Below are 22059 nucleotides of genomic sequence, written 5' to 3' on the forward strand. Positions count from 1 at the left end.
GTTGAAAATAATACTTCCTGTACCAAAATGTAGGCCGTCTGGTTGAACTCTGTGACTCTTCTCATTTTCTTTGTGTTGAGCTTTATATTGTTATCTTTCTGTCTCTGAAAAATTCCACCAAACTCAGTGTTTCTGTCTTTCGTATCAACCTCCCCTCACTGGTGATTTTTGGTGTCACCATCTTTGCTCCTCCTTTGAAATCTCTTTACCTTTGTAAGTTCAATATTCTTGCAAGTTGAATAGCTGTCTTCACTGATGTTCTTTTTCAAGCGCATTTGGGGGGAAAAACTTACAATAGCATGTACATTTAATATATATGTATCGCAAGAAGGCTGATCATTCATCTTGGGCAGCGTATGTGCCTAAACTGGGTTTCAATAGGAGGAATAGGAGGAATTTAAAACGTTTTTCTGTCTTTATGTGGCATCTCATATGTTTATATTTAGAATGAAACTGAGCACCTCCGGTTGCTTAGCAGCAGACATTTACTGATCTCAAAATAGGTCCATTTCATCAGTGGAGAACACTGCTGGAGCTGTAAGAGATTTGTAGTTCATGTATAACATTTCATTAAATTCTCTCTGTGTGGTATTTGAAATATATGGAACTTGCTAAAAAGTTTGGAAGTTAAAAGTATAAAGGGGAAAGAGAGTGTGGCCTAGCAGAAGGTAATTGTGTTTTAGAAAATACTTGCTCAGAAATTATAAATAATGACTGTTTGAAGTTCGGGAGAAAGAATGGAAGAATGGGCATGGATGTGGAAAATGTGAAGTAAAGATAATGTCAGGACTAAAGGTGTACTTCTGAGTCCTCTCCCTTTGCCGTTGAATCTTCCCCTTTTGTTATTCATCTCTCTCCTCTTTAAATTTCTCTCCTTTTTCTGCTCCACCCTCCTAAGTCTGCCTAAGTTTGTCTGCCAATGTAGAGCTGGAGGTAAGTAAATGAAGATGCACCTCTTTGATAAAAGAACCCAAGGACATCCAAGTTGATTCAGTTCATCAAAGTTATTGGATGAGACTATTTGAGAATTGTAAAAGAGTGAACTTTTGAAAAATGAAGTATTAATGGAATATTATGGAAACTTAATTTAGCAAAAGCTTAGGTACATTCAGTCCATAACTGGTTTGGTCCTTGAGACACCCCGAAATGCCATATTTCCTGTGGCCTAGGCTAATGAAGCAACTGGGGAATATGCACCTCCCCAAATTAATTTCTGAGAGAATTGATAAAATTATTATGTGACATTTTGGTTCTGGGCAAGGGTGGGGGTGAGACGGTTGAGGAACAAACAGAATCAAGAAGTCATTTGAAATTCAGTTGGCCATTTTACACCACAGTATTTTCTTAGCAAGTTCCAGTTTCCTGAGATCTTTGAGACGTGATATCACCACCTTGGTTTCCATTGAATAAGAAGAGGAAAAGGGAGGAGAAAGGGAGGAACAAGATATAAGGCTTTGATTTGGGGCAGACAGTAACATATAGGGAGCCCTGAACTGTGCTAAACTTCATCTTACTCTGAAATGTGTGAACTAACTGTATAGGGCTTTATTTATCAATACCACTCTCAGGTTCTGGAGCCTTCCACTGGAAAATTTATGGTTATCCCATGGTGAAATTTTTCTTTGCTGAAATAGTCAGTATATGTACGTCAGCACTGGTGTATATAAACATATATGCAGCAATGAAAAGGCTAATATGCACCGTATATCTAATATTTTCTTGAGGGTAGTCCCAATAGCTTGTACAGATTTTTTTTTTAATCTAGATTTCCTTCCTTTTTACTTGGCAGCTGCTGATTTGACACTCAAATCAAAAAGTACTGTGTTTATATATGCATATGTATGTATATTTTATAATATTTATGGAATGTTACAATGTTTTAGACACTGCAAAGATTGAAGAGGAAATGGAGAATACAGACTTATTATTCAATTTCTGTAGTAATTGTTAAGCATAATTTAAAGAAAATAACATATCAAATAAGCTACATTTTGAATAACTATGAGGAGGATGCAGAGGGAAGATTTTTAGGATTTACCACGGAAAATCTGGGTAAGTATGTTTTGTGGAAATATGTCTTTTGATTGATAAGTGATAAGATTTTATCAAAGAGTTTATTATAACAAATTATTAATAGTAACAGCAATTAAAAACAGCAACACTACAAATCTATTCCAGCAGCCTTTCTCTTTGCTTTCCTAGATGTGTATTGGTATGAAGCATTCCCAGACCAGTTTTGCAAGTGTTTCCATTTACCTTCTGACTATGCTCTTCTGGAGCATGTGGCTTCATGCTCAGATGTTTAGGTACTCTTCCTTCTCAGTGGAATAATCAGTGGCTAAAAAATGATTTTAGATTACTTGAAGAATATTGACCTGGGAACACTTGATTTGAATATGCAACCTGAAGTGTTTGTTTATCTGAACAGTGGCGTAACATCAGTTCTGCTCTGAGCGTTTGTGATCTTTACTTTTTGTAAGAAAAGAGCCCAAATCAGTGGAGCATTTCCAGCAGCTGATAGTCTGGTCCCAAATTTGCCTTCTTTCTTGTTAATTCATTTGTGTAGCCCACGATTTTTGATTGAGGCCTCATTGCTACATTCTGGAAGGGTGTAGATCAATATCCTCTCTTTCCTTCAAAGTAAAATGCGCTTGTTTCAACATGTTACAAATGGAATTAAGTATTTTTAGTAGATGATTTTCAGAACTTCAGTTTTTCTAGTTTGTTTTATATCCCTTCCTCATCCCACATTCATGGAAGGTGCTATATTATACCTGCAGAAATAGAGGTTTGGTTTGAAAATTTTCAGTATTCAGTACTCAGATTTTCTTCTTACTCATATTACTTGCAAAATGAGACGTTTAATTCCAGAATACAGTATTTTCTGTGATGAAAGACAGTTTTATTTTCATTTGATTTGTTGTCCTTAGATAGAATTTTGGTTCTGAGGTTCATCTAAAAATTAATAAATGGAAAACAAAATGGTACAGTCTTGTTCTATTTTATATATATATATATGTATGTATTAAGCATAGGTTTATATTGTAGCTTTATAACCTAACTTTGTGTATTAAGCATATTTTTTTATGGGTGCAGGTGCAGATGGCAAGTGTATCAGTCTATAGCATCAGTTATACTACGTTTCTTATATTAAATTTGACCCTCTGCCCATTGATTAAAAAAATTCCAACCAGTATCAGTAGTTGCTTCTTAACTAAATAGTGTCTGAAAAAGGACATAACCCACACATGCTTTCCCTTATTCAGCAGTCACGCCTACTATCACACCTCCCAGCCTCAATCAAAGGTTTGTTTTGAGAAGAGCACGGGGACTCTGGCTGGAGCAGGTGTAAATGGAAAGCAGATTTCTGAGTCATGAGCCCAGCAGCTAACAACTTCCTGCCATGGTTGCTCATGCATTCAATGTAGGGCTTTTAGTTCCTTAAATGCACTTGTGGTATAGTAGGAGAAGGACAGTCTCTCAGTTACTGAGGTGATAGTTTAAAGTGAATCCTATGTGCTATGCTGAGGTGCCCAACAGGTACGAGTATAGGCAGTTTGTTGCTAAGTTCTGTAGGGAACAGGCATGATTTCTAGGGGTAAACACAAATATGGTGTGCTGCATTAATGTAGTTCCAAGCAAATGTGGATTGGGTTCAGATATGTGATTGAAAAATCCAAAGTCTAATCAGATGCAGATCTAATAAGAGGTTGCCTAGGGTTTCAGGAGTTCCCAGGCAAGTCCCTTGAACACAGGGCGGTGAAACCCTCCTCATAATGAAATAAGAACAGAGGCTGCAATACACCGCTGCACCTAAATAGGCCTCACTATACCACTGCACCTAAATCTGATTTTATTCGCAATCGTATCAGCAGTTTCACTGAAAGCAAAGATTATGTACAGACATAAATTCCCCCCTTTCTTAAGTACTTTGCTGGACGTAGTTGTTTCTGTACCCTCAAGGTCTTTCCTGTGTGGCAGCTTTTTTCCTTTGCACTTTTATGTTTAGAGTTGGCCTACTTGCTCTTGTCCAAATTTTGGATTTACTCAGGCACCAAGAAATCAGACACTATGTTATTTGGTTTAGGTTGTCTCAGTAGTTGCAATAAAATGTCCAGCGCTTTTGACTGAAGATGGGCCTGCACTATAGGATTCTGATTTTTGGATCTATAGTCACAGCTTTAAAGTTCAGAAATGTTCAGAGCAGAAGGTTTTGATTAGGTATATCATATGTACAGGTCACCTACAAACCACTCTGGAGACAAAAGTGGAATTGATTTGCAATCAAAGTATGATGTGAATTACGTGCAAGTTAATATTTTTTGAAACAATCATGTGTTGCGGTGCTATTATGTTGTCTGTATTGAAATGTAGAGAAAAGGAGTTTGCAACCCTTAGTTAGATTAACGTGCTTTTCACCAGGATATCAATAAAACCCTAATGCCAGCCTTGTCTGTGAATAAAATACCTATAAACACAGTATATAACACGTTTTTACATAGTTGACCCATTGAGCATTTCCATATGTTTTTCATTTACGTGAAATTGTTCTCTCTTACTAGACTCCATTCCATTTTTTTAACTTGATTTAAATGGAACAGACACCTTAAATATATTAACAAGCTTAGCTGACCTTTCCATCGAATTCTACAAAAAAGATTGTGTGCAGCTGCTACCCAAGGTGTGCTTAGATTGGGTTTGTGGAGCAAATAAGGTAGAAGAATCCTCACAAGTTGTTTGTGCAAGTACAGTGTAAAAGCTAGACACAAAGAAAATACTAGCACTGGTGAAAGAAGTATTTTGGTGATGCATATAATTTCTCAGTGGTTGTACTGTGCTGCACTCATACATGCAATACACTGGTTAACTGGTAATAGGAAGCCGTTGTTTTCTTTAGAAATCAGAAACATTAGCTCCTGGCATGTCATAAGAACATGTGCATAATGTAATAGCTTAAACATATGTCACTGTCGTAAGGTAGGTGTGAAACAAGGATTTTCAACTTGAAAGATCCTAACACTAGCTTTAGAGTTGAGAGGAAGGCCAGGAGGATTCATAATCTGGCAGTAGACAATCTAAATGTTTTAGGAGGTTGCTTTTATTCTATGTGCAAAAATATGATCTACATACATACCAAAATTCTTACTTATTCTGTGTTTTTCTTTTTTCTTTATTTTTCAACATTCTGGTTTCTCCAGGGAAAAAGCAAGTTAACTTTTGATAAGTTTTTATTGATGCTGTTTTATTTTTTCCGTTATTAAGGTATTTCAGTTTTTCAGGTTGCATTATACACTATTTAGAGAAAAATAAAACAGATTTTTACTTTATATATTTGGCATTAAAAGGAATCATTTGTATGACTTCTGAGACAGAAAGAGATATTATTTAATATTAGAAAGAAGATTATTTTCTATTATGGATAATGGACCAAAATCTTTGAGAATATTAGTCACATTGTATTGTCTTGATTGCCTTTATTATATGTCTTTATATGTCATTGTTCAGTTATGGCTACTGAAAGCACCAGCTCTGTCTGATGACAATCCGTGCTGTAAATGTCCTTAGTCATTTTGAGATGTATGTTCATTTCCTTTTGGTAATGGAACAAACTTTCTTTAGCTCATAAACCCCAAAGCAGCTTTAATAAAAAGTAAAACTGAGGAATGATTTGGCCATACTATGACCTTGTTGTTTTTTGGATTCTATTCCCTCCTTGTAGCTAAGAACTTTCAGAACAACAGATGTTTTAAATGTACAACACGAGATTTTAAATGTGAAGCAAACCCAGTGGATAAATCACAGATCTGGGGCTCTGTAAGCTGCCTCTGTACTAGAGTAAGATTATAGTCACAATCATTGTGGTATAAAACATATCTAGTGATATTTTAAAATTTTCCGTATCACAAAGTGAAATATTTGTACATAGGTTGTATCTGTTTCAAAATCCTTATTTCGCAGATGAAGATAGTTTGCAGAAGCCACGTGCTTTCGTTCTGAGTGGTCTGGGTACGTGCTTTTTTATTTTATTTTTTTAATTTAGGAAGAATTCTTAGAAGTCAGAGCTGATACTTGCAAACTCTGTGTAGAAATGGCCTCATCACAAAATCTTGAGCAGCTGGAAGCAAAAAGACATTTTCTTCTAGCATTGAAACTCCGATTTCTGTTCACTGGGCTAATCTATGGAATAAAAAGTTTTTTTTAAAAAAAAAAAAAGGCAAAAGGCAAATGCCAGAAAGAATCCTCTGTGTGTGTCTGGATGTGTGAGGGAGACAGAGAGAGCAAGCTGTTTCCAAATTACAAGACTGAGGACTTGAAAGTTAAGGCTCTTTGTACTTCCTACCTGCCTGTGAGGTGGCCATATAATGGCTCTGTAGAGTTTTCTCCCTCTGCACAGCTGTGAGCAGCAGGATGGCTAGGTGTAAGGGGTCACCCCTTTTGAGCTATCATTTGTGGCGTGGGCAACAGGGCAATATTGTGGCTGTAATTTCTGCGAATGATGTGTGAAGCCTAGCCTTGATGCAAAGGAAATCAATAGAAAGTCTGCTGTTGACTACAGAAGTCTTTGGATCAGGCCCTGGGCTTTTAAGTCTGTAATTGTCATGGAAAATAAATACTGTACTTCAAGCTCCAGGGTCTCCTAAAAGTGGCTTAAATAGCTCAGAGAGGAGCAGTATAATAACTCCAGCTTTCATATAGTAGGTTCTCACTAGTTTTACATCCCAGTGATACTGCTGGGACTCCCAAATCACTGGTCAACAGTGTAATGATACATGGCAAATTACCTAGGTAATGGCAGTAGGATAAATCACCTCCAGCCAGTGCTGGTTAGCCAAGGAGGGGTGCGCTGCGTATTAACTGGAACCAATTCCCCAAAGACAAAATCAAAGGAAAAACAGACTTGAGTTTTTTTTTTTTTTTTAACCCAATATGATGATTAGAGGTCATTAGTGAAGAAGATTTATTTTTCCTTATGGAAAGGCTAGTGAATGGCTTTAGAAAAGCAAAGTGAATGTGTAGCTTTTAACAGAAAGGGATCCAAGATTTCACAGAAGAGGTGTTCACCTTTAATATAGAATTTCTATTTGTATTCTTCAAATAAGGCAAGACAACATTGTGGAAACAATTCAGGAAATTCTGGATAACATCCAAGCAGTGCTGCTGAACCAGACACAGTGACTTGGTGTTATCATTTTCATGAGAGAGAAAGGAAATAAACAGCAGCTACTCCCAAACCTCCTAAATGTTTTCTTGGGGGTGACATGAAGGTGACGGTCGAAGCGCTGTCAATGCATTAGGAGTTGAAGATGCTGAATATGTCGTAGGATCCTGGCCAGGGAAAGTGCTGTGATTAGTCTTAACTGAAGCACAAACTTCCAGAACCAGGTCAGTCAATTGAAGAAAGTCACAGAAAAGTGTTATATACCTCTGTCCAGAAATGTATGACTTCTAAATCATATCTGATGCTCACAGTTAGCTGTGGGTAAAGTGAATGTAGTTTACATTGATGCCAATTAAAATAATAGTAATTTGAATTGTTTTTGAGCATTTCAGGATATTTTTCTGACACTAATGAATCCTGCTAATAAATTACAGAGTTAAAGGAAGGTGTTAATGGAATCGAGGTACATTGACTAACATTAAGCACATCCTGTATTAGGCAGTGATATATGAGTCCACAGTAGTACTTTTGGAAATTCCTTTGCAGAACAGTGGTGAGTATTAGAATGATCACCTCTTTATGAAGGTATGGGGGGAAGTGACTTAACCATCTCTGTTGCAGAGTTCAGTTACAACTGCATTATTTTCAGTTGGGGTGTATGGAGACAAGCGCTAAAGGTTCCCAATTGCCAGCTTTATGCTGTTATAACTTTAGTGTATTCAAGTGTATTTATGCAGGGGTTTTTTTTTCAAATATTTCAAGGTGAATAATTATGATGACTCACAGAATCATTTGCGCATAGGATTCCTTCTGAGGTTTATAATGACTGCTATGCAACATTCAAAGCCCTCTGAGTTAGAACCAGTATTTATACTTCCTTAAATCAGCTTGTTTTCCTGTTGTGAGCTGCCTGTCTCTGGCTTTCCTGTAATGTTTCTGACAAAAAAATCCAAGACTCTTGTTCCGCTAATGCTGTGGTTTGCACTCTTGACTAATCTTTTTTCCCAGCAACCTGGATCCAGTGTGGTAAAAGAGAAGCAGATATGATTCATCATCTACTGTAAAGTGTGGCCAAATGATACATGAATTCTCAGATGAGCAGAGGTTAAACGCCACAGCAGATTACACACTGAAGCAGGATTCATGCTAGCAGCAGAATGCAAAGAACCCAACTTAGTGTTTGATGCAGGGAGCCTTTACCCTTTGAATAACTTTACTCACAAGAATAATCCCATTGATGAGTCATAATATTCATATAGTTTTTAATATTTTGATTATAGACAGACTAAAGTATTTGGAAATTCTGTTCAACCCTTAATTTTGTGGCAATGAATTCCACAGGCCACTTATATTAATGAGGCAAAATGAAGTGCATATCGATGTACATAATAATGAGTAATGATTTCTACCTGTTTTCTGAATACCGTCCAAATGCTAATAGGTTTAGACATGTTTTTGTTAAAGATGTGACTAGCATAAAAAGAATAGTAATAGCAATTGAATCTTGTTTCCATCTTAGCCAGCAGTCATGTCTGGGACTGATCTCTGATAGCTTTGAAAGGTTTCAAGTGCTTTTTTCCCTGGGATTTCAGTTCGGTCTTTGTAGCCAAAGCTGGGTTGAAAGTCTGTTCTTTAAAAGTCTGTAGTTCCTTTTCTGAAGAGGAATTCTGTGTGCCTGGATAAGACTCAGTGGCTTCTGCGTATTACAGATTTTCTGTAGCTGAGTTGACTGTCTTACAAAGGTGGCCCTTTTCTCTCACAAAGGATGAACTGGGATGCTTTTTCTCTCCCCAGAGTTTGTCGTTTTGTGGCCCTATTTCTAGTTTCAGTCAGCTCTCATTCATCTGAGAAAGATTTCTGTAGCCTCCTGACTGACTTTTCTGCTCCCACCCCCTTTGAATATGCTCTTTTCACAAAACCAGCAGAAAGCTCATACTTTCTGAATAATGCTTCTGACCTTAGTTTTGTCATTGGTGGGATCAACAAGCCTCTAACCGCCATTCTTTTTTTGTAGATGATTTCCTTGTCAGAGTCTGAGTGAGAGAAGAACCCAAAGACCTGCATAAAAAAGAAAAAGCAGTTATTTTCAGTGGAATCAGCAGGTCAGAGGTATAAATGTCTGTTTCTTCATTTGTCCTTGCTATAGACTATCCCACAAAGAAGATAGCGGATCTGTAAATCCAAGAGGCCAGTTAAATATTTTGATTTGTCAAATCTGTTTGGCTTTTTTATTTGGAATCTTACACCATTCTTACTAGTGACATAGTGACTGAGTTAAGTACAAAAATAAAGGTCATATTTTTGTAGTACTAAAGCTATAATGTTTAACGTTGCTGATTAAAAAGATTGAAACTACACAACAGCAAGTGGACCAACTACTGGTTGTAGTGCTAAGCCGTCTCTGCCAAAGTTTGCAAGAGGAACCAAATGTTAGTTGTTTGATAATGTTAACTTTTCCAAGACACCTCACCAACCACAGTTTAAGGCTTTCCTTGTGTGTAACTGGAAACAAAAATGTTCTTTCTGTGCATCCCAGTTTGATGATTTCACTGACTCCATTCTTCTGTAGATAATGACAATGTGCTTTCTACTCTTGTAAGGCTTTTCATGTAAACTAAGAAGGCAGATGAAGCTTTCGCAGTTGGGATTGTCTGGTCAGAGAAATTCTTAAGATAAATTCAGGAGGCATTAAGATTCCTTATATAACCATGAAATGGTTGATAGCCTTCAAAATTCTCAAGTAAATGCTACCTTCAATAACTTCAGGGGAAAAAAAAGAAAAAAAGAAGTCTCCTGTTGAAAATATAAAGTAGTATATGTTTTGCTGTACTTTGGAGAACTTAAAAAAAAAAGAAAGTTTTCCCTCAAATAGCACAGTGACTGCAATTTGCTTTAGCTGCTTTGTTTGCATGATACTGATATCACAGTCTTGCTGTAAAAGAAGCAAAGTAAATTTGCAAGTCATTCACACTGAAAGGAAATTGTGGCCTAAATATTGTGAACGTTTTTTGGGCAAAATCTCTGAGCAAACAGATATACGATTTATTGCAATGCAACCTGCGTATCAACTCGGGCAGTTGTGTAAGTATTAAAGACATATAATCTAAATCTAATGAAGATCACTTTGTACACAGTTATGCTGCTGCTAGTGTAGTAGACATAGCATCTTCTCATCTCACTTTGTTTACTATGAACTCTGTGTACTTAATTGGCATAGGCATGGTCATATTTTAAATTTCACATGGTGCAATATTATTAGGATACTATGACCTAAACTATAAAAATGAAAAAGAATGGAGGAAATTGAATACATACTCAAAAATTTTTGATTTTTTATCTGAATGGGAGGTCATATTTCAGAAAAAAATCTATGGTGTATATCAGTAGATCCACTAGCAAGATAAATTCATTACAGAAACTTTGGCTTCCCTGTCTTAGGTTTCCTTTACACCATTTGCAATTTGAAAGTTATGAAAAATACAATAAAAGGTTTGACAGGAGAACTTAGCTTAATGGTATAGCAACTCAAAAGGAAAGGTATCTAAGTTAGGGCCTCATAGTCTGGATGGGTGAACAACTAGGGGGTAAATAACTGGTTAGGTGGTTGGGCTCAGAGGGTAGTAGTTAGTCTATCTGGAATCCGTACTATTCATCATCTTTATCAATGACCTGGAGGAGGTGATGGAGTGCACGCTCATCAGGTTTGCACATGACATCAATTTTGGGTGGCCAGTTGTCAGGTCAGATGAGAGCTGTTAGGGCTACCATTCAGAAGGGCCTGGGCAGGCTGGAGGAATAGTCAGATAGAAACATTATGAAATTCAGCAAGGACAAATGCAGAGCCCTGCACCTGGGCAGGATTAACCCCAGTATGCTGGGAAGGGACTCGCTGTGGAGCAGCTCTGCAGAAAAGGCCCTGGGGGCCCTGGCAGGCGGTGAGCTGAGCACCAGCCGGCAGCATGCCCTGGCAGTGCCGCAGGCCAACAGCACCTGGGGCCATATGACCAGCACAGCTGGTAGATCAAGAGAACGGATTATCCCCTCCTACCCAGCACTCATTAGACCACATGCAGATACTGCATCCAGTTTTGGGCCCCTCGGCACATCAAGGACATGAACAAATGGGAGCAAGCACAGGGGAGGTCTCCCACAGTGGTGGGGCTAGAGACCTCAGCCCATGAGGAGAGGCTGCAGGATGGGGCTTGTTCAGCCTGGGGGCGCAATGGCTCCAGGGGGGAGGCCCGACAGCAGCCCCCTAGGGCCTGCGGAGAGCTCATCGAGGAGATGGAGCAAGGGTCTTCACAGCAGTACAGGGCAAGAGCACAAGAGACAGCAGAAATAAGTTGAGACAAGGGAGATGCAAAGTAGCTATAAGGAAAAATTTTCCCCCATGAGGACAGTGAGGCATTGGAGCAGTTGCCCAGGGAGGTTGTGCAGGCTCCATCCTTGGAGGTTTTCCAGACCTGTCTGGGCAAAACCCTGAGGAACCTAGTCTGAGCTTGTAGCTGAGCCTGCTTTGAGCAGGAGGTTGGACTAGAGCTCCTCCCAGCTCCCCCTCCCCAGGGTCCCTTGCAATACTGAATTACTCTGTGAGTCTATGAAAAAATTAGCTTCTCTCTGTAGTTGTACTATAAAGCACAGTATTCATAGCCTTGAAAATGTCCTAACTCCATTCATAAGGGAGCTGCAAAATCAAGATATGCCTGGTTTTGGTGAGATTTATGGATTTAACTGTAACCATGAATGACAGATTGCTCAGCTTCCTCTGGTACAAAACAGCTGTGCTGTTATGAGAACATCACTGAAGTGAGGTTAGAAATATCTTCATTTGTTTGGTTAAACAGGTTGTTTCTGAAGCCCATAAAAACAGGTTTGGTGGGAACCAGCATGCTCAAAATAAGCACGGTTTAAGTTCTCAGCAATGTGGCATAAATTCAGGCTCAACTTGGGAATGAGTTTGTTTTTATACAGTGAGAAAACTGATGACTTACAGTTTACAGATGTTTTCAAAACAATTTGTTTCAAGAAATCTGCGTATTTATTTGGAAATGTTCCAGATTTGTGAAGAATTCTTTTTACCCATGTTTAAAAGAAAAATGCTTTCATGATCTGTTTTATACAGTGATAAAATGTATCTACTTTTAGTAAGTGAGATATGTTTAAGATCTAGATCCCTGTTTTTTTAAATTATGAATAAAGAAATCCCTACATTGGGATGTTGTGGGGCGATTGCTCCCCCTCGCATATCTTGACTGTCTAATGTAACATCAGGAAGGCAGGGTAGTTAATGCAGAGCGATTAGTTTGGAGTGTTTTTCCTCATCCATTTTCAATTGATTCTTATTTCTTTGATCTTTGCAGAATAGAGTTACTACGTTGTGGCTTGGGCAGCATGGGCTAGAGTGCACTATGGAACCTGTAGGGTATAGCAGAGTCCTGCCATTTGGCTAAACAAAGGAACAATAAAATGTCTCTTATGTTCAGCGATAGCAGACACTGTCTAAAACCACTCGTTTGCTTGCAGTCAAGGACTAGGCTGCAGGGAAAGCTGTGCAGTGACCAGGCCTTGGTCTGTCTAGGGCCAGGGGAATTCTCAGGCTTCTGATAACAAATATAAGGGAAGAAACTTGACTTACTCATAGTCTTTTGTGTGCACAAGAGAGTGGAACCCTAAAACACAGAAAAAAGGCATGGAGAAAGCAGCAAGAGAGAATTAGGCAGGCTTCAAGGCAAAGGAGGAGAGACTGAGGCAAAGCGTTTTTGAGGAGGCAGGACACGGTGTTCATTTTCCTTATGCGTCAGCAAACCAATTAATCTCATCATTTGTTTCTTTGCATAATAGAGATTAGCCACACTGAATTTTTAATAACTACTTGCATCAAAGAACAGAAGAACATGTTAGAACCTATTTGCAGTAGTAAGCAACTTATCCCATTATCTATACTGTGTGGTTTGCACTGATAGACTAGCTCACAGTGTAAGATCCATTAACACTTTAAAGCATTTGCTTTGTTGTAGCTTTATAAAAACCTTGTGCTAATATAATCAGAATGAGGTTTCGCAACAGTGGCATCGCAGTTTTCTGGTTAGCTAATGTAGCATCCATCAAAATGAAAAAGTGTAACAGCATTAACTACAACTATTAGTGTAAGGACCAGTCTTGAAAGCAGTTCTGTTGAGTTGGTAGGCATGATCTTGCCAGACACTGCACACACTCTTAGAACACAAATGATATGTTACCTTTGAGCTCGTTAAGTGACGAAAAGTCTTAATGTAAAATTGCTGGAACATCAATTTCAGCCAAACTCAGGCTTCTGAAAGCCCAGAAATGAAAAGCTGAAGTCTGCAGGCTCTCCTTGCAGGACAAAGCTTTTTCCTTCTATTCTCTCATGTTTCTTCATCTCTTTTCTCTTAGCAACCACTGAGCTGTAGGTTTGAGGGTTTTTTGTTTGTGCGTTTGGTTTTGGGGGGGTTTTTTTTGGAAGACAATTTCAGCATCATCTCTATTTTCTCTTGCACTTGAGCCATATTACCACACAGGAAAATGTCTAGATGGAAGTATCTTGTTTTGGATTCTTTCCAGATTTGTTCCAGAAATCAGATCTAGCTGACAATAACTAAATAGAGATCAGAGTCAATGGCCATTACAGTTTTCTTGAGCTACCCTGCTTATAAAAAATGACAAGCTACAAAGTGTTTTGCTTACTTAGTTGGTGAAGGCATTATAACCTGTTCAGCTCATGAAAATCAGGCCCATCCTCTTGAGATCAACACTGGCTTTCATGAGGAGGGACCGAGTAGCATAATCATTGGGGTAATTGCCAAGCAATTGAGGCCACCGCCACTGCAGTAAGACCAATTGTTTGATCATGGACATGTACAGAAAGTACTGGGAGAGCCTGTCAGTGTTCATAAAAACTGCTTCTTTCTGAAATCTGGACCATAGGAAGTTTTTGCTCAATGGATCACTTTTTCTGGCTTATCATATAAGGCATATCAAAAGAAAAGAAATCCAAACCGGGTCAGTTCTAGAGCACACAGCAAAGTCAACCTTTATTCAGAAGTAGGTTCTTAGCCTTAGCATAGCAATAATTTGGCATTAAAACTTCAGCAGCAAGCATAAGCTTTTCTTCATGTCATAGTTTACTTTATTAAATGCCTTCAATAGATTCTAATAATTCCAGTTACTGTTTCTTTCCAGTTTACTTTTAGATAGTTTTATTTTCAAAATAATTTTAATAAGAAAAATGAATTTAAATTGCATCCTTGTATGTGTTTAAGTAATTGATATTTATTCAGTGATCTAACCAGAGGCATGATCTTGGCTCTCTTATGACACAGAGGAATTTCTGTACCAGCAGTATACTGATAATTTTTGAGTGAGTGTATTTCAGTCTCATCTGTTGGGGCTGTTTCACTTTAAATCACTAGATATTCATTAATAAGAGGGAAAGACTGCAGTAAAGGGCTGGACCGTTGAGTTCTCTTGGGAAATGGGGAAGTTTGACTGCATATCCTTTCTTCAGTGAATCTTTATTGATCCAAAATGAAATGGTTGCAGAAAGAGAGTGTGTTAACCATCTCAGAGCAGCCAATAGGCTGATAGATAGGGAATGGCCTGGGATTTGGAGAAATAGTGGAATCCAGCACTTGAACTGAAGTCGTCCTCTTTCCAAGTACATGTCCTACCTAGAGGTGTTTTTGTGATCTTCTGCTTCCCTTTTCCAGTGCAAACCTAGGGTACCTTTCCCAGGACAGGTTTTGATTTTGACAAATTTGCATTTTCCAGTAAAAAGAGACTGTCGAAAACCTCTTGATGAATTCTAACCTTGATATAGGCTGTAACATAAGATCTGAGAATTTGAACACTGCTTTTCTTTGCTTCATGTCTTTCATCTGCTTCTCTGATGATTTTCATTTCCAAATAGTTTCACAAACAAAAGTCTAAAATCTTCTGGATTTAGAGGTTTTTTTCTTTTTCTAATTGAAGAAGTGGAAGTTTATTCTGAAAGGTTAGTAGCTAGTTTAAGGTGGAGCAGTGTCCTTGCCAACTATGGAACATTTGTTAACAATGTTTATTATCACAACGCTAATGGTATGTTATTATAAACTTTGTATGAATAATATTTTTGTGCAAGTTACAGCACACAACAAGGTGTGCATTATAATACAGCATGTCTTTGGCTGAATGACCTAAGTGACTTGAAAAGTGGGATTTTTGTATTTATCCACATAAATGTGTTCATACTGTTAAAATTTTCCAAAGCTAATTTCTCTTGAATAGGGAAGGAGATTAAAAAAGGAAAAGTGATTCCATATGATCTTGTCATGATGGAAGGAACTTCATGCTAATGACTGGATTGTAATTTATAATCTGTTCCCTTTTTTTTTTTTTTTAAAGACAACTGTATGTTTTGAGTATATTGTAGTTTAAGAAGGAAACAGCACGGCTTTGTAATCTTAAAGAGACTAATATTCAGTGATGTGTTAAAAAAACAGTAGTGCTACACATCCTGTCCATTTTCAACTCATACAGTTCCACATAGTTTGAAAAACTGTAGCCTAGTGGTAAATGTCAGTTCTTTCATAAGGTTGTAGCAAAGAATCAGCTATTATGTATGTTCTGCACTATAATTGATTCATCTTTCTGCTCCAGGTAAGCTTCAGGAAAAGAAATATGAAATAGCTATATCAACAGGTTTTCACAATTATGGTTTCAAAGTTGGATGTGTGATCAGTGCTAGCTATTTAGGCTCTAGAGTCTGTAGAGAAATAGGAAGGGATGAAACATCATCCTATCCTACGATGGATGCCTAACACAAAGATAGTGGATTACTCTCTGGTCCTGAATTTCTTTCTCCACTATCTACCAAAGCAGCCCATTTTATTTTCTTAAACTGGATACCTAACTTTTTGCACAGTTAGCATTAGGTGAGCTGGATCCTACTCTTCTGTTTTGTTTTGTTTTTGCCCACTGATGAAATAAAGTCATTTGCTAGATAAAGCTCAAGTTGGTAACGAGTTAAAACATTAGTGTGTTGTCTATTTAAGTGGTGTAACACTTTAAAAGAACTAGTGGCTTTACTGAAAAGCCAGGATCTCAGTGCATGTAAAATCACTGTCATATCACTGAAGTCAGTGGACTTGTGCTGCTTTACATGAGCTGAGGGTCTGGCCTGTGTTCTGGAACTAGTTGGGAAGATCTTTCCTTTTTACCTTTTACTTTATTAATGTCTCAGAAATACACAGCAGTGCATATATTTGTGTCACATACTTTCTGGAAATGGCATTCACTGGAGTTGCCCATGAATCACGTAAAAGGTTTGATAATTGTATATTGTTTGACCCCAAAGTAACTGAATAAGAACGCAAGGCAGTTCTTGCCATCCATGTGTTGGCAGGAAGCCAAACCCTTAAATTCTAGTATATACCTCAAATAAAACTTGACATGACACTACTAAATATATAGAGTTTTACTAATATTGTGTTGGCATAACAGAGGACAAAGTTCTTCTCTCCGTTAAAGGGAATTCAATTTCCTGATATCATTACTGTGAGAGCAAAATTTGGCCCCCCTCTTCTTAAGCCACTCTGTCTCCGTTATTGATAAACTGCTGGTTTTCTTGGACAATTGAAATGGTCTGGACTTTAGGCTTGAGATTGAATTAGGGAGGTTTTTCTGTGCATCATATAGTGTAGTAGGTCAGTGCCATTTAGTCAGTCCGTAGGTCAGTGCTGTTTAGTCGGTCCCTGTTTGCTAACATCAGAAAATATGATGGATTGCACTGAAATGAAACCGTCAGGTTCTTAAACTGAATGGTTCCTTTTTCAAGTTCAAGAAAAGGTTTAAACCACTGGATAAAATTATGTGCCAATTATGTATAAACGTCTTTACCACTAGAATAAAGGAAGCCGTAATTCTGTAGGCTTACATTTTATTGAGTTCATCTGTTTTCATTTATAAATAGAAAGAAAGAGAAAAAGAAATCTATACTGGTGGACAGTGATATAATGTGGCTTCTATACACTTGCAGTGAAAGGAACCAGAACCCGCAGATTTTTTTTCTTTGTTAGGTTGAAAGAAGGCTCAAAAAAGGCAAAAATACTTCAAGAAAGTCAGTCCTGAATATTGTAGTTAATAAATATGAAAAATCAGGAGGCCAGTTTTTAACAGTGTATTCAAGCTTGTATTCCAGGAGGAAATTCAGAAAGAGGAAAATTATTTTACCAATTCTTCAGAAAAGAATTTAGACCAATCCTATCAAATTCTGTATTTGGGGCATCACTATCTTTTTAATTGCTTCAAGAATTCCCAAGCATCGAACTTCATAATTTAGAATGTTTAGACTTGTCCTTGTGCATGTAGTCTTTTAAACCTAAATACAACTTAAGTCTAAAAAACAGGGAAAGACAAGGTGTTTAATACATACAGAAGTACTCAATCTGAGGCAATAAACCAGGAGATCCAAAAAGTGCAATGGTTAAGATTCTGCTTTTGCATCTGACTTGGGCATTTGCTTGCAGGAAAAAGGGAATATTTTTTATTTATGATAATTAGGCTTGTTGAATCTAAATTCTTGAGAATGATAAATGTGTATATATACAGTTAAATCTCACTTCTCTTTGCTGCTCAACAGTTATCTTGTGTTACATCAAAGTCTTAAAATTAACCACTGGAATACATCATAATTAGGATAGCAGCCTGTACAAACAGGAATGAAGTGTTTAGTGCACCTGTCACTAATGAAGAATTAATTTCTGTAAAGTATATTAATCTAGGTGTGAACATCTAGCTTGCTAATTGAATTTATGGTGTGGAGTACAGGATGAATATATTCTAAAGTATTCCTTTAGCAGTAATTAGGACTGCTAAGGACAACCTTGTGGTATTTTAATAGTGTCATTAAAATGAAATGATTAGTCAAGTAGTCTTACAGCAAAACCATACCAAATGGGTGGTGTTTAGCTAAAAAGAGGGGGGGGTTTCTACTTGAGTGAATTAGTAAAGCCATGATTAGAATGTTAATTTTATTTATGTGCATACCTATATATACATTAATTACATGGAATCTGGGAAAATATTATATGACTGATGCTATTTACTTTTGATGTTTAGTCTTTGTTTCAAAATAATATGTATACATTCTGCTACTCCCCTAAATTCCCAAAACATCCTCTCTGATATGTCCAGATTTCAGTGAATTTCAACAAAATCATGGTATTTGGCTAATATCTAGAAACAGCCACAGTATTTTCAAATTTTTATTGTAAGAGTGTCTGAGTCTCAGTGAACATCTCTGAATATAGAAAGTATATATATATTTAATGCAGAGTCATTAAATTGTCTGTAGTAATTTTAGTCTGAACTATATGAATCTGCTTATTGATAGCAAGTGCTGTATCATGTAGCTACATAGAGCAGAGTGAATGATAAGAGTCCAATTTTATTTTTGTGAATTTAGGATAATTTTATTTTTCTTGATTTTGCCCAAACACCATCATTTCAGAGTCTGTTTAAGTTCTTGAACAATGTTTTCTGTGAATCCAATCAAGAGTTGAATCCTGAAATTATCACTTTTTTTTTTCTGATGTCACTATTATGTGCAATTTATGGCTCTTATTCAGTGGAAGAAATCACAAAGTTTCTGTGGAATCAACTGGGGAAAAAAGAAGCTGTTTCCAGTTAAAATACAGATATGTTTTACCACCTAAAATTAAGTCACAGCAAAGCACGTGTGCACTGAGGAATTTTTCTGAATATTGCTTGCATAGATGCCTACACAGCTGAATAAAGGCATGATTACAGCACAGGGAGTTTTAATCTAATATTGGTATCAATAGCGACGGTAATGAGATGACCCAGACTAGCAGTATCAACAAACACTGAGAACCCTTGGCAGACTGGTTGCTAGTCCACGGGGCCACGTCTTCACTATGGCTACTCAGCTACCATCAGAGAGATGCCCGTCAAAACTCCCCATTCACCTTCCCTATTTCTACAGAAATAATGAAACAGAGGCAGAAAGACTTAATGCACTGAGGCTGCAGGGAATCGTCAGGCACAGAGCTGTGAGAACCTCAAAAGGTTCTTAAAAGATGGTGAAGAGTGAGCTAAGATTGGGCCCAATCCTGAGTGGGAAGGAAAATAACTCTTTTTACGTTGCTTGTTAATGAAAAGTTGCTTCAAAAAACACATGACTTCTTCATCATTTTCTCTTCATAGCGGAAATATCCTAAAGGCACTAAATTTTGGCTTTCCACTCTGGTCAAAAAGTAATGCTACTCAGGCAAAACTCTGAAAAGATGTGTCCAATAAAAATTTATTACTTTCTTGGATTGCCTGTCACTGACTTAACAGAGATTTAGATGACCTAAAATACATGAGCAATATAGGTCTCTTTGCTTCTCTGTAGTGTTCAAAATCATTCCTCTAATGGCTGTCATAAATTATATGTACCTGTTTAGTACCCAAAAGACTGTCTAGCAGCCAAAGTGTACTCAAAGTTAGGTTTACTCCAGCTATTTCTCCTGTTTCTTTACCTCGTGACAAGCTGATAGGACATACGGAAATATAGGAGTCATTATCCATGCCCTTGAACACCTGAGAAGGCTTTTTACAAGGGTGTGCCATCTGTTTACCACTCAAAATAACTTTTAATGACAGTTTTTCAGCACCAGAGTGCCAAAGAGCAGCTTTCAAAAGGTTGAAATGCTGCCCTGTATCTCACTGCCTTGGGAAATCCATTAGGCAATAATTTAACCTTCCTTCCCCTACCTGTACCTGTTGTCCTGTATTGCACTGCAAATCCCTCATCTGCTTTCTATTTCCTCAGACTGTGTTTGGACTCAAAAACTGTGTTTTCTTTAAAAGTGTGGCCCACATAATTCTCTCTGGAGACACAGGAGAGGAAAAAGATTGCAGTGAATTGTTTCCACAGTGTTTGTGTATATAGGGATGCTTAAGAAAGAGTGAATTTACTTATTATTGAGCAATAATGCATGTAAGCATTAGGTTGGATGGATGTCCTTGTGAATGGTCTCCTCCTCGAATTAAAATGGTCTTAGACTGTGCCACCAGGGTTCTAAAAATACTCCCCTCACTAGGCATAGCAAACATTATTTAATGCATTTGTCTTCACATCTTTTTGCTGAATCACTTTAACTTTCGAGAATGAACCCAGATACATGCGGCTGGTCTATTCACGTCAGTGGAGGTTGTGAAAGGCTTATTTGAGGTGTAATTTCATCATGTGACTAAGATAAAAAGAATTATTGTTTTTGAATGGAAAAAAAAACCTTTTACTCCAAAAGTAAAAGTGGCATGTGAAGATGGTTATGCTGCTTCTCTGCTATCCACACTGTTACATAGGTGGTACTGCGTAGCGCTATGTAGATTTACTAGCTTAGACTTCTGCAATCTCAGCATCATTCTCATTGTGTATTGTAAAACTACCCAGAGAAATCTGTGTCTCTTACTAAATGAAATGTCATTCAGGACAAAGTATCCTAGGAAACTTTCCAGGAAACATAAAATGTAAAGTGGCATTATTTTTTTTCAGATACCAGTGAATCAATGACAGTGCTGAAAGAAAATGTGGCTAATATAATCTGTCTGCCTTTAAATGTAAAAGACTTATTGATACTTTTTAAATTTTTACTGTACTATCCTATTTTTGGTAAGTGAAAAAATAATTTTACAAAATTATGTATGATTTTATGTTTTGTATTCTGGAGAAGAATTGGTAAGTCTAGAAAGAAAACAAAAACTGGTAGTTGCTGGTTTTTAATATTTGGTGTACCATGCAATTAGATTTTGTTTTGTTAATAATTCATTTTGAATATTTTGTATTGGTTCAGTTGTTTCTTCAATCTCAACAATTTTTTATTCTTTATTTAGGGTAGCAGAAATTCTATGAAGGTACCAGGCTCCTTAATAGGAAAATTGGAAATAGGTTTATTAAAAGGCTGTATTTTTTGCTTTTCTTTTATACTTCTGTTCATCTCATACTTGTTCTACTGTTTTTAAATGCCAGCTCTTAAATCATGCCATAAAGTGAAATTACTGATTCATACCCATATCAGTTTATCAAACCCTGTTTTTACTTACAAATGAGTTTTGGATAATCCAGATGATTATCAGGTGGCATCAACCTGATAGGCTTATTACTCTAAAAGTGAGTGCTGTGTTGCTTCAGAGCTTGCGGCTTAATCAGTCTTTGTGCATATAAGGAAAAGTATGTAACAGGCTAGAGCTTAGTAATTTTTTACTGCCCGGACAACGTGATCTTACCAGAGTGTGATTACCCCTACTGTCAAGATTGTAGATATCAACAGTAGCTGTATTTTCCTTTGAAAGGCAGGAAAGGACACTGTAGTGCCAAAAGCATCTTTGGTATTTTCAAGACAGCTGAAATACATTTCAAATAAGCCGTTTAAGTTCATATTCTACTTAATAATATTGATAATTTGTTATTGACATTTTTGAACAATATTAATTTTCAAGAGAGAAAAATGACCTATGTTGGCATTAGGAAAAAAATGTTTCTAGAGTCTTCATCCTCAAAGACTGGATACGAGGTGGGTACGTCTCGCCACTTTCTGTTTTGCTCACATTATTTGAAAAGTGAGCATATATTGCAAAATTTATTTAGGATATAACTAATTTGCAGATTTCTTGAAGAACTTGTGATTTGAAGGTTTCATAACAGTAGTCTGAATCCACAGAATCTTTTTCTGTTATGCTCATGTGATTATTATCGAAGATGAGTCATTTGAAAAGCATCCTTTCCTGGTTCTGAGGCTGCCTTTGCTGCATAGAAGGGAAACCTCCAGTACCTTCCCCTGTAAGCTGTAGTAGTTCAAGTTATTAGTATTTCCTATGTGCATTATGTTTCCATTGAA

At 37.2% G+C, this 22059-nt stretch overlaps 1 protein-coding gene across 5 annotated transcripts in view; it reads left to right on the forward strand.

Moving 5' to 3' along the window:
• BBS9 (Bardet-Biedl syndrome 9) overlaps positions 1–22059 on the forward strand; it is a 319236-nt gene that overhangs the window by 258187 nt on the left and 38990 nt on the right. The window contains exon 23 of one of the 5 annotated variants that reach the window (XR_010387693.1): positions 9174–9268. The exons of the other annotated variants lie outside the window; for them this stretch is intronic. The gene's annotated coding sequence lies outside the window, so the exon portion shown is untranslated. The remainder of the gene's footprint in view (positions 1–9173; positions 9269–22059) is intronic. 5 annotated transcript variants of the gene reach the window in all.

Source organism: Dromaius novaehollandiae, chromosome 2 (assembly GCF_036370855.1).
Source record: "Dromaius novaehollandiae isolate bDroNov1 chromosome 2, bDroNov1.hap1, whole genome shotgun sequence".
NCBI lineage: Eukaryota > Metazoa > Chordata > Aves > Casuariiformes > Dromaiidae > Dromaius > Dromaius novaehollandiae.